The sequence below is a fragment of the Haliotis asinina genome, chromosome 6, assembly GCF_037392515.1.
Source record: "Haliotis asinina isolate JCU_RB_2024 chromosome 6, JCU_Hal_asi_v2, whole genome shotgun sequence".
NCBI lineage: Eukaryota > Metazoa > Mollusca > Gastropoda > Lepetellida > Haliotidae > Haliotis > Haliotis asinina.
This window is the reverse complement of record NC_090285.1, coordinates 67,468,590-67,482,500: the sequence shown is the minus strand read 5'-3', so window position 1 is coordinate 67,482,500 and position 13,911 is coordinate 67,468,590. Positions and strand designations below refer to the sequence as shown.

Here is a 13,911-nt window from a genome sequence, read left to right as displayed (position 1 = left end):
CAAGGTGGTATTACATGAGGTTAGGTGGTATAACATGAGGCTAGGTGGTATAACATGAGGTTAGGTGGTATAACATGAGGTTAGGTGGCATAACATGAGGTTAGGTGGTATAACATGAGGTTAGGTGGTATTACATGAGGCAAGGTGCTATAACATGAGGTTAGGTGGTATAACATGAGGTTAGGTGGTATAACATGAGGTTAGGTGGTATAACATGAGGCTAGGTGGTATAACATGAGGTTAGGTGGTATTACATGAGGCAAGGTGCTATAACATGAGGTTAGGTGGTATAACATGAGGTTAGGTGGTATAACATGAGGTTAGGTGGTATAACATGAGGTTAGGTGGTATAACATGAGGCGAGGTGGTATAACATGAGGTTAGGTGGTATAACATGAGGTTAGGTGGTATTACATGAGGTTAGGTGGTATAACATGAGGCAAGGTGGTATTACATGAGGTTAGGTGGTATAACATGAGGTTAGGTGGTATTACATGAGGTTAGGTGGTATAACATGAGGTTAGGTGGTATTACATGAGGTTAGGTGGTATAACATGAGGTTAGGTGGTATTACATGAGGTTAGGTGGTATAACATGAGGTTAGGTGGTATAACATGAGGTTAGGTGGTATAACATGAGGTTAGGTGGTATAACATGAGGCGAGGTGGTATTACATGAGGTTAGGTGGTATAACATGAGGTTAGGTGGTATTACATGAGGCAAGGTGCTATAACATGAGGTTAGGTGGTATAACATGAGGTTAGGTGGTATAACATGAGGTTAGGTGGTATAACATGAGGTTAGGTGGTATAACATGAGGTTAGGTGGTATAACATGAGGTTAGGCGGTATAACAATAACCGTCAAGATTATCGCACATCGTTATGAGTCGATATAAAAATTGAAGCCGACAGGTTCCTCAGACTCACAATCAAGTTCTAGTTACTAGCACACCACTTCACTAAATCTATCCAGAATTAATGCAGTATACGAGTAGATGCCATTATGTACAAAGAATTGCACCCTTGCAATAGTCTCAGTATAATCACGCCTTTGCTCTCGCTACCCCATGGGAGTTCACGCCGAAAGCTTTGTTAAGACAGTGAAGGTGCACCTTTCAGAAGCTACATGATACTAGTTTATAACTGCCTGGCCTCTAACTAAGACTGGATATATTTATATCGCTCTCATTAAAAGACTGAAACCTGAACAAAAGCCCATCTTTGATTGTCTTGCAGATGCGAGATTGTATGGCTTACTACCACGGGCTATGCAAAGTCGCTTGCGTTCACATGTTTCTTCCACGGTAGCGAGCGACTGTGATAGATTCAGTCGTAACTGAGATGGTTACTCATACAGAGATTACTTGTCTAAGTCATAAAGCTAGCCACTCAGATGTCATGCCGAACACTTGTACTAGCCAAGTAAGTCATAATGCTAGCCACTCACATGTCATGTCGACAACTTGTACCGGTCCTCAGTCATAATGCTAGCCACTCACATGTCATGTCGACAACTTGTACCGGTCCTCAGTCATAATGCTAACCACACAAATACCTTGCCGACAACTTGTACTGGTCCACAGTCATAATGCTAGCCACTCAATGCCATGCCGAGCACGTGTACTAGTCAACGAAGTCATAATGCTAGCCACTCAATGCCATGACGAGCACGTGTACTAGTCAACGAAGCCATAATGCTAGCCACTCAATGCCATGCCGACAACGTGTACTAGTCAACGAAGTCATAATGCTAGCCACTCAATGCCATGCCGACAACGTGTACTAGTCAACGAAATCATAATGCTAGCAACTCAATGCCATGCCGAACACTTGTACTGGTCCACAGTCATAATGCTAGCCACACAGATACCATGCCGACAACTTGTACTGGTCCAAAGTCCAGTCCAAGTAAACTCAGTCTCAGTGTCTTTCGTTACATTCCACCTCAGTAGTGGAATGTACCGAAAAGTACTGAGGATACGTTTACTTAGACTGGTCCAAAGTCATAATGCTATACCACTCAGATGTCATGCCGACATCTAAATAGTCAGCCATGGAGCTCCGGGATGAGTGTCACTCTCGGGTCACTGTCTGATACTCTAGTAGAAAATGGGTTAATGAATGGATTAAGAGAAGTACGACGTTTCAAGAAATACAACTATGAGAAATACAACTATGAGAAATACAACTATGAGAAATACAACTATGAGAAATACAACTATGAGACATACAACTATGAGAAATACAGCTATGAGACATACAACTATGAGAAATACAGCTATGAGACATACAACTATGAGAAATACAACTATGAGAAATACAACTATGAGAAATACAACTATGAGAAATACAGCTATGAGACATACAACTATGAGAAATACAACTATGAGAAATACAACTATGAGAAATACAACTATCAGACATACAACTATGAGAAATACAGCTATGAGACATACAACTATGAGAAATACAACTATGAGAAATACAACTATGAGAAATACAACTATGAGACATACAACTATGAGACATACAACTATGAGACATACAACTATGAGAAATACAGCTATGAGAGATACAACTATGAGAAATACAACTATGAGAAATACAACTATGAGAAATACAACTATGAGAAATACAACTATGAGACATACAACTATGAGAAATACAACTATGAGAAATACAACTATGAGAAATACAACTATGAGACATACAACTATGAGAAATACAACTATGAGACATACAGCTATGAGACATACAACTATGAGAAATACAGCTATGAGAGATACAACTATGAGAAATACAACTATGATAAATACAACTATGAGAAATACAACTATGAGACATACAACTATGAGACATACAACTATGAGACATACAACTATGAGACATACAACTATGAGAAATACAACTATGAGACATACAGCTATGAGACATACAACTATGAGAAATACAGCTATGAGACATACAACTATGAGAAATACAACTATGAGAAATACAGCTATAAGACATACAACTATGAGAAATACAACTATGAGAAATACAACTATGAGACATACAACTATGAGACATACAACTATGAGAAATACAGCTATGAGACATACAACTATGAGAAATACAGCTATGAGACATACAACTATGAGAAATACAACTATGAGAAATACAACTATGAGAAATACAACTATGAGAAATACAACTATGAGAAATACAACTATGAGAAATACAGCTATGAGACATACAACTATGAGAAATACAACTATGAGACATACAACTATGAGAAATACAACTATGAGACATACAACTATGAGACATACAGCTATGAGACATACAACTATGAGACATACAACTATGAGAAATACAACTATCAGAAATACAACTATGAGACATACAACTATGAGAAATACAACTATGAGACATACAACTATGAGACATACAACTATGAGAAATACAACTATGAGACATACAACTATGAGACATACAACTATGAGACATACAACTATGAGAAATACAACTATGAGGAATACAACTATGAGGAATACAACTATGAGAAATACAACTATGAGAAATACAACTATGAGACATACAACTATGAGAAATACAACTATGAGACATACAACTATGAGAAATACAACTATGAGACATACAACTATGAGAAATACAACTATGAGAAATACAACTATGAGAAATACAAATATGAAGCAGATAGCTGTGTACAAGTGAAACGACAAACAATGTTTGTATCTATATATCCAATGTAAATTTGATTTATTCCATCACAACCATGTATGTCAGCACAAATCTGTGCAAATGTGTTATAAATAGTATATATATAGTATGATGAACGTGGGAAACACTCACGGAACATTTTTGCAAAATCCTCAACTGACTGAGTGAGCAATACTGAACCCAATGGCCAAAGTGTCCACGAGAGGGGCACAAGTAGGTATTCGGAATACAAGCAGCTGACCACGAATAAGATCAGCCGAGCTTTGAAGATATAATATCGCGTGCTCTTTCCAATCATAATACAGTGTTAAACGTCAAATAAAACATGCAGAAACAATCAGTTGTAAAGCAAATATTAGAAGAAACTTGAATGTGTAAGCAATGATGCCTTTGATCAAATGTGCAGTAAAAACACAAACGTGATTATAAAACATTTCGATCATCATGTCAAGTTCAAATCCGATCTTGCAGCATTCAACATCCTTTTTGTAACATTTCAAACGTAAATACCACGATTGGATTTAGGGCGAATGACGTCCCTAGTTCCCATTGCGAGGTATTAGAAGCCACATGCTTCGTGTGATCTTATGTCAAGCAGAGAGTGAGCGAAATCTAACCATTTAATCTTTAACCAGTTTTTTATGCACCAATGCACACGTTTCAACTAAAGGTAATAAATTTATTTTCTTTTTTTCAGAACAGCACAAATGAGACGACTACGAACGGGTCCGAAGGCCCCACCGATGGCGCACACAGTGTCGTATTCACAGGAATTGTCATAGCAACGGCGACAATACTTGCTCGCATCGTCAATTAAGGTACGCCTGACCATTTGTCTTGGCATCAGACAGAAAATAATGGAAACAATTGAATATCAGTTTAAATTTTACATAGCATTTCGGGCATGCTGTAGAATGAGACATCAGCAGTCCACGGGTCACTCGCCTCTACTATGTGTGTAGGAAAGAGAAACGACTGATCAGTGGGGTTCGTCTGTGTAAAGGCCACACATGAAAGATGGCTGACATTAACATGAAGGAATCTAATTCAAGTTGAGGCATGCGCAATTCTATGCTGTCTTCATGTAGCCGACTTGGCTTCTAAATTACTATTGATACAGAATCCGGCAATGTAGAATCCAGTTTCCGGTGTACTTTTGTCAGATGTACTGTACTTCCTCTCTTTAAAAGATCACGTCACATGCTCTGACGTCATAGATGCTATTTCTGGATGGATATCGTCAGAGAAGATGATGTACGCTATATGCTTCAGTTTGCCTCTAAAATCATGTCATTGATTTGAATTTAATGCCTCTTTGAAAGGCATTTCTATTTAACAGACATGTCAACTTCACGATGGTGGAAAGCTTGAAGTCATAAGGGGTTTCAGTGTTTAACGTTTTAGTAAAACCAACGACCACAGGTCGTGCAGAGAAAAAAAATTTAAAAACTTCAGGTTGAATCTGGCATTCAAAGAGGTCATAATATTCTGGGGACTATAGGACGTAACGCCGCACAACGGAACAGGAAGTAAATTATATGCGCACGCACATACAGACGCGTGTGGTTTGTTTCCCGTGGGGATAAAGCAAAGAGACATACACAGTATCCTGTAGGGAGCTGTTATGTTGTTGGTTCAAACAAATACAGATGGACAAGTCTTTTAACTACACTACGGGGCAAAAGAACCTCTACTCCTCATGTTTCATAGTGGATAACAATGAAAAAGAAACATTGTATACGATGAATTTTAACCATTCCGATGTTACAGGGAATCAAACAGTGGATAGTCTCACAACAGGTGACATCCATGTCTGAAGGAATATGTGTTGGGGGTGCCGCAGGCAAGAGTCAGCTATCATGAGAAAAGAGCCCGCGTTGACTCATGAGTTAGACTATGGAAGCTGGGGAAGACCACAATACCATCTAAATACATAGCTTTGCAGCCTATCGGCTTGCTACACGCCTAGCAGTCATGCGCAGAGGGAAGTGTGAATTGTTTCCACATGCTCGTCAGTCCATATTAGTCATCTATGATACAAATTTAATATTTGTATGACATTCGTCTAAGACTCTCTACAGAGTAGAAGTTTCTACTATCAACTAATTATCATCCTCGATAATCTGTAGAGTAATAACGTTACAAAACATCTCCACCTTACTTGTGAAATTTGTCGGAATATATCAGTAAATGAACATAAAATAAAGTCGATATGTATTTCAATGTGCTTCTGTGTACATGGATAAATGGTTACTGCATCATTAGTTTGATCTAGATCTGATCAGAATTCTAGAGATATATTGATGTTCCCATCGATATTTGTATGCTTGTATCCAGGACTTTCTATCGTTATTCATAAATTCCTGTTGGTGTAGCATTTTATTCATAAATTCCTGTTGATGTAGCATTTTATTCATAAATTCCTGTTGGTGTAGCATTTTATTCATAAATTCCTGTTGGTATTGCATTTTATTCATAAATTCCTGTTGGTGTAGCATTTTATTCATAAATTCCTGTTGGTGTAGCATTTTATTCATAAATTCCTGTTGGTGTAGCATTTTATTCATAAATTCCTGTTGGTGTAGCATTTTATTCATAAATTCCTGCTGGTGTAGCATTGTGAAAACATGTCCAAATATCGCTATCTACGACTTCACAGAGTTTCAGACAGGAAATATGCCACAGGGTCTGCTGATTCTTTAACATGGCTACAGAAGATGGCAGTCCTGTAGAAAAAGTCTTTGATTCGATATTCCATGTTGTCCAAGTACGTGATTTACCAGAAAACCAATATTCACTGCTGTTTCCTCCAATACCAACACACTTCATCACAGACAAGACATTTTTTTTCAGTTAATAAAATTCATCCGAGTTCCTTAGAAATTTGAGCTTCCAACACTTTTATTGATCGCCTCTATGTCGACATAACTGAACAGAGTAGTAATATGTATAGACGGGAGATTTGAATTCAGTATCATTACGTCGTATTTTAGTAATATGCAGGGCTGAATTGACACACTCGGGGCAGCGCAAACAGGGACATACGTCATGAGTATGGGGGTCGGTACAAACTTGCATCAGCAGTAATAATTTAAAGTTAACGTTAAAACGCTGGCGGCGGTGAGTTAATAGATTGGTGACACCAAGTTAACTAAAAAACGTAAGATTTTTATGGTGCTTCCATCGTGACATCTGGAGAAGAGCTTTAGTACATTATAGAGTGACTTCTTTAGCTTGTGACATTGTTTGAAGGATGACATATCATGAAGACCCTGTGCACAGTTTAACAAAGGAGCAAAGCGTTTCATGCTGCATTAAGCATCGTCGAAGCGAAATGACGGCGCGGAGCACCAGAAATGAGCATCACACATTGGACCTACTTGGGAATCGAACCCGAACTTTCGGCGTGATGCGTCTAGGTTTACACACGAGGCAATCTCATCAATCACAACATACACACGACTTTATTACTTGCACCTCCAAATGTTTCCTGTAGAGATTTTCATTCAGTTCTTTTGCTAATATTGAATGCGAACAAGTTTCTGAAGCTTATTTTCTTAGAAGACGAAAATACAGGCAAAAAACGTATCATATGCATATGTTCAACCTTGGTGATTCACTTTCATTCCATTATGCCGAGATTACAGATTTTAACTGACTGATGTAACATGTTGTGTACATGTCCAGAGAACATAAACAATATAATCTGTTTTGTCCTTTGGATGTGTCTATATTAACAGCGTGTAGTTATCCGGAAGTGGATGATGGAAACAGAACGTTCTGTAGCTGCTGTGGATTGTATGCTCCCAATGGAGTTGAGAATGCAAGGTCAGAACCGAAGTAATAATAACGTGATCACATGAGAAAACGTATGGTGTGGATTTGGCGTAAACATGAATATTTCATAATGACGTAATTATTATGACACTTGTGACCACGCTAGAGACGCCGTTCAGATTAAGGAAAGCAAAGTGGTGAAGTATGGTTCAACCATATTATGCCTTTTTTAGCTTTGTTACGCTATTAAATTCTCACAGGGTACTCGAGTCTGTAACACATGTGTGGTTTACTCACTCGGTATCTTTTTTTACACATTTTGGACGTTTTGTGTCATTCTGACACTGAAAATGCCGAATAAGCATTCAACTTTCATAGTCTAGGAATTGAGATGGAGTCATGTAAAATGGGGTTTAACGTTGCGTTGAGGATATTTGCACTTTAATAGTGTCTTACATAGTTCGTGCATCTTACAGTGCTTTATGTATACCTATGGCGGTTTTATGATGCTAGAAACAGACAGCAAGTCCAAGATGAAAAGGGAAATCTACTAGAGATAATTATTCACACTAGGAAGGCTAATAACAAATACCGTACTGTGACGTCATTTCAAACCAGCAGCCTTCTGCCGTTCGACTTCGTAAACACTGTCTATCAACAAATTCATGAAGGCAGTCCTAACTGGTATGGGCCATCTGTACTTCGACCTTTCATAAATACATCTGCTTAAAATAGGTTTACATGCGTGCCCTTTGCACAGTGTGAGGTAACATCTCTCTTACATCAATCATTGTCCGTTCGGTAAACAGTACCACTAAGACGTTAATCCCGCTATTCTGCTGTTCGGCAGCCGACTTCCGGTTGTAAAGGAAGTGGGTCAGACCAGACAACAACCTTCCTGTATGGGGCGGACTGAGCGATGATATCCACCAGGCTCCCTCAATGCCGCCAGCTTCGATGCTGTTCACAAGACACATTTTGAGAATATTCTGTGATGGAAGCGATGTTATAGTCGTCCAAAAGTGAGACAGTTAAGACTTAAAACAAGCTATTAAAGAAAAAAGAGGGGAAAAAGCAATGACATCAATGAATGCAATGCGTCATGTCTTTTATTCATATTGGACGGCCATTGATCTTGGAGCTAGCAGCTGCCCGCAACATGAACTTATTAGTTTATGTAGGATTAGGTGCCCGACTCTACTCACCTCTACCTGGAGAACAGGCTGACATGGTCAACACCGTCCACGTGTACCATCCTCTGATGTCCTCCGCGCGCATCCGTGTATAATAAGAAACAATGTTGTTTGTGAGTAACCCATTAGCTTTTGTCTAGTTGTGAAGAAGAAAAATGCTGGTTCGCTCCGCAGTCAGTAGTATTCCTTGTAGGTATATAATTCAGAGCACGGCCATTATTCATGACATACTCATCGATGCCATACGTTGTATTTACTAGGGTTTCATTAATTAGTTTTGTTGCAAACGGGAGATACTGGAGCATTATCCTGACTGAGAACCCCAAAGGAATGCAGCGTATGGCAATCATTTGCTGAAGCTGTAAGGCTGAAATATCGGGTGGACATGTGTGATGTTTTAGGGTTTACGATATTTGATAATAAGAGAATGGACGCCTTCCAGATGTGCTTACGCATATAAATCAGAAGCTCCCTTCTGCAACATTCTTCCAGTGTATCAGTTAAAAGGTCACATTAAGTAACTCGGGTGTGGGAGGGGAACTGGAATCGATACATTGCTGGTGTGTTAAAGTGTTAGAATGTGAAACTGAACACGGATGACAAACCAAGAAACAATAAAAGCTGATCTGGGATTCGTACTCTTAATCATGGCAAAGGGTGGCAACTCAGAACCTTTTGGCGACTTAGATGCCTGACCCTATAGCGTTCCTCCGTATTATAACTACTGACATTTGTCTTTAATTAGCCGCCATAGTACAAACGTACGACACAACACCTGGTAAACAAAAATCAGACACACCATGTCGCGTTTATCGATTATCTCAGTGTGTCCTAGAAGATAGCTACACAACAGAGGTATCAAGTTGTAACGAGTATACCTGGAAATAAAGACAGGCAGTCATCACTGGTAGTATGGCACGCGTCAGTTCTCGCCAAGTGTCCTGCCATGTACCTTGGTATCCCTTATAGAGATGGGCGTCTTACTGAAGGGGTTCATCAACAGCTGAAGGGTATGGCGTTCGATCGTTTAGTTTCTGACGTAATGATGTACATCGGGCTGTGCATGGTTCGCGGGGGATTCTGGTAGGGTGGATGTGGCCTTCATTCGTTGTTAATGAACAACCTGCCAGCAGCAGCTTTGGTGCATTGCATTTACTTGAATGAAGGATAATTGTAATGTGTTGTCTTCGGGTCATGCCCCGGGATATGATTCATCCTCTCAGAGTAAACAAAACTGGAAATATTTCAGTGTGTTTTAGTTAAGATACTAATATCATACTTATTTCGAAACGTGTCCGATTGAAGGTATGTGAATAATATCATCTCAAGCATTATTTATATCTGGCGAAGTGGCTGAAATAATCAGTGAGTTTAGTTTTACGCCGCACTCCGCAATATTCCTACTATATGGCGGCGGTCTGTAAATAATCGAGTCTGGATCTGACAATCCAGTGACAATCCAACTGCATGAGCATCGATCTGCACATTTGGGAACCGATGACATGTGTCAGCGAGCCTGACCACCCAAGTCGATTCTTACAAGCATAGTCGCATTTTGTGGTAAGCATGGGTTGCTGAAGACCTATTCTACCCCGGATCTTCAAGGATCAAACAATAAAGGATATCGAAATGATCAGCTCAAAGTATTAGAGACAAGTTATCTGTCACCTTTTAGACATGAAATAAAATTTAATAGAACGTTTGGTGCAAACTAAAATGGGAGGGTCATCTTTCACCTTTAATACATGGGATAAAATTTAATAGAACGTTTGGTTCAAACTAAAATGGGAGGGTATAAAAAGATGAAATTTTAAAACAGATACAGATGGGATTTTAAAGCTAACTAGCACCACTCCATCAAAGTGAAGCAGCGTAATGTTCCCTTCCGTATTAATGTAACGCACTAATACACAGTATTATTGTCTTCGTGCAAAGGATCTTTGAGATATGTGTTTTTAGCATTTTGTTTGAAAATTTCATGACTTATCGCCAGCTGACCTTCAGTTGGTATGTAAGTTAATGGGTAGCTGGTCTCATGTGTGCGTCAAGGTTTCAACACACTCTGGTATATTACACAGCGCTTGTCAGTCCGCGCACTACCCTGTCATCGTGTAAGTGCACTTGGACTGGCTGTAGACTTTCTAATGCAAATCCAGTGTTCTAAAACAGGGACAGGAGGTGATGGATATTGGCTGATAAAAACGGGAGCCTGCGTGCAGATGGAGGCCAGTTGTTGATGGTGATGGCGTTCTTAATTGTCAGCCATTTTGTCAGATACGACGAACTTGCGTAACTGTTGGGGACAGAATTGTTCGTGAAGTCTCAGTCGGATGTTTCCGTGACCATTCGACTCTTTTCGAGTTTTTCTCTTCACATTGTTTATCATATTTAGATACTAGTTCACAAGAGTATTATATCACAAATGATTTAATCATAATGAAGGCTTTACTCTTTCATTCACAATGTAATCAGTCACTGACGAGAGTGGGAGATCTGTATGTTCTTTAAGCCGTGTAAGTATTCAAGACCTTCCGTATAATGTAGTACGGGTAACGTCTCAGTTCGTCAGATGGCACTAATTTCAACATCTATGAAGAACTGGAGACCTGAGCAGTTTGGTTGGTTGAATGTATGTTCCCCATAGAACGGAATGACAGTGTCTCCGCGTCCTACCAACAGACGTTATTCGGATATTCAGGAGGTAAACCAAGGACTGGGTGGATTTCGCTAGTTTGGACGTAACAATCTTGCACTCAACAACAAACTAAAATTGATCTCACAGGGCTGGCCTGGGCACCCGATAGTGGAAGGCAACATTTGCATAGCAGAAAGATGTAGCAGTGTTTAAAGGACTTGAATGAAACTTGCTACAACCGCAAATTTCCCACTGTTATTCCCTTCAGGAGTTACATTTAGATCCAGGCCATGGAGACTGTTTGTTTGCTGTTTGTGCCGTCTGTGTACCTGGACCAGACGTAAAATGATTGATAAAGTGGGCCATCTCTCGTACGGTCGTGACCTAGCGCGCTATGTCATCAGCCAGGTCAGCAAGCAAGGCTTTCTTAGGATCAACAATAACCTGACATCTGAAAAATAAGGTTGCTTCAATCTTCTTCTAGAATTTACTAGTGTGGTTGCGTGCGTGAGTGATTGCGTCCTTATCTCTTTAAATACTGAGCGAAAATAATGTTACATTAACTTCTTCACTCAATGTCTGGTAGGAGAATCTCAGAAAGACATCACCTTTAGTACTAAGTGCATACCGTTCCTTTATGTTTAATAACAATTGAACGACTACTTTTTTTCTACCATTTTTCTCTAAATACTTTCACAATTTCCTTACTCGGATTCGATGTGTCACGATGATGCAGCTGAACTTGAAACAATCCATGACTTTAAATGTCCAATATGTTCGTAAGATTGCTGTGTTTAGTAGGTCACGTGATTACTCAAACTGGAGACACTGAAAATCTCTCAACAAACTTGAAGCATTGGTAATCAGGGTCTGTTACAAGAAATGTTATGTACTTCTGACAATCGCAATAAACTAACTACGTGAAGCGTTGCTTTTGCGTATATGTCTTCCAACATGTTTGTGTTGAAGGAAACTCTCTCAAACAGCAGGGGACGGAGGGGTAGCCTAGTGGTTACCTTTGTGTCCACCGCCGCTGCAAAACTGCAAAGCGGCGAAATACTCAACTCAAAAGGCAACAAATCAAGCACTAATCATGTGTTTTGTGTTTCAGAGTGCTTAACAGGTGGTCTGTTGTGGAAGAATGCGGGTGCCATCTTGCTGTTCCATCCACTGCCACTCCGTGTCTGCCATCCGTGTCCTGTCCGCTCTTCTAGTGCCCAGGACATTCTCAGCTTCTCTCATTTCCGTACAAAGAAACATGACTCATTTCCATATTTGGTAGTCGTTCGATGTAAGAAAACTATAAGTAGCCAATCATTCATCAGTATGCAAATTGTATAAGTAATGTGATGTGTTTCAGTTTTATTTGTATGTATACATTTGCCGCATCCCATAATTATCTGGAATAAAACATTCCATTTGTATACCACCCTTCTGTTGTCCTGAATTATGTGTGAATGTGCAGTTCCGTGTTATTGCTGAGCAGAGTTGTGGCCCTTGGGATGACAGACTCTTCATCATTTGGGAACGTTCATTATTTTTGGCTTGGGTGATGATGAGTGTTATGGAGAAACATGTACAATGTGAATGAACCCATCATGGCGGCAGAGACCCGGGAAATGGGCTGCATACATTGTACTCATACATGAACTTAAACCTGGGTTGTCTGGATTAGGTGATATATGTGAGGGAGTAGGGTCTCAGCCATATTCCACCAAATCTTGGCAAGGGACATCAGACATTATTGTCACACATAAGCGAAGGAGTTTCACAGAACTTTAAACATTACTCCAGTCACATCACCAAAGTTTGTCTTAGTGTGTGAGAAAAGTCTGATATATACAGGTCTAAGAGAAAGGTCTGATACATACAGGTCTAAGAGAAAGGTCTGATACATACAGGTCTCAGAGAAAGGTCTGATACATACAGGTCTAAGAGAAAGGTCTGATACATACAGGTCTCAGAGAAAAGTCTGATACATACAAGTCTAAGAGAAAGGTCTGATACATACAGGTCTCAGAGAAAAGTCTGATACATGCAGGTCTAAGAGAAAGGTCTGATACGTACAGGTCTCAGAGAAAAGTCTTATATATACAGGTTTAAGAGAAAGCTCTGATACATACAGGTCTCGGAGAAAAGTCTGATACATACAGGTCTAGGAGAAAGGTCTGATACATACAGGTCTCGGAGAAAAGTCTGATATATACAGGTCTAAGAGAAAAGTCTGATACATACAGGTCTAAGAGAAAGGTCTGATACGTACAGGTCTAAGAGATAAGACTGATACATACAGATCTGAGATTTTTACCACTTTTGTGAAACCCAGGAACAGTGCGACAAAACTAAGGGGGACTGGATTCATTCAAACAATCACTGTTTGGGGCATGCCCAAGTGACTCTGACTATTGAGCCACCAGTAGTGCCTCCCTCTTCCCTTGTACAGAAGAAGAATATGGGGAAGTAATATTAATTGCATTTTAAAAACAAAAGGCTCTATGATTTTAGATATTTTCCTCAAATGACCTTACTGGCTTCAGATTCTAAATACAAATGTTTAAATCCACTAAGACACACAAGGAACA

The 13,911-nt window shown here is 39.6% G+C and overlaps 1 long non-coding RNA gene across 1 annotated transcript in view; it reads left to right on the top strand.

Moving 5' to 3' along the window:
* LOC137286144 (uncharacterized) overlaps nt 1–12,753 on the top strand; it is a 46,555-nt gene extending 33,802 nt beyond the window's left edge. The window contains exons 2-3 of the long non-coding RNA XR_010956981.1: nt 4,422–4,542; nt 12,441–12,753. This is a non-coding gene — a long non-coding RNA (uncharacterized lncRNA). The remainder of the gene's footprint in view (nt 1–4,421; nt 4,543–12,440) is intronic.
* Nucleotides 12,754–13,911: the final 1,158 nt, after the last annotated feature.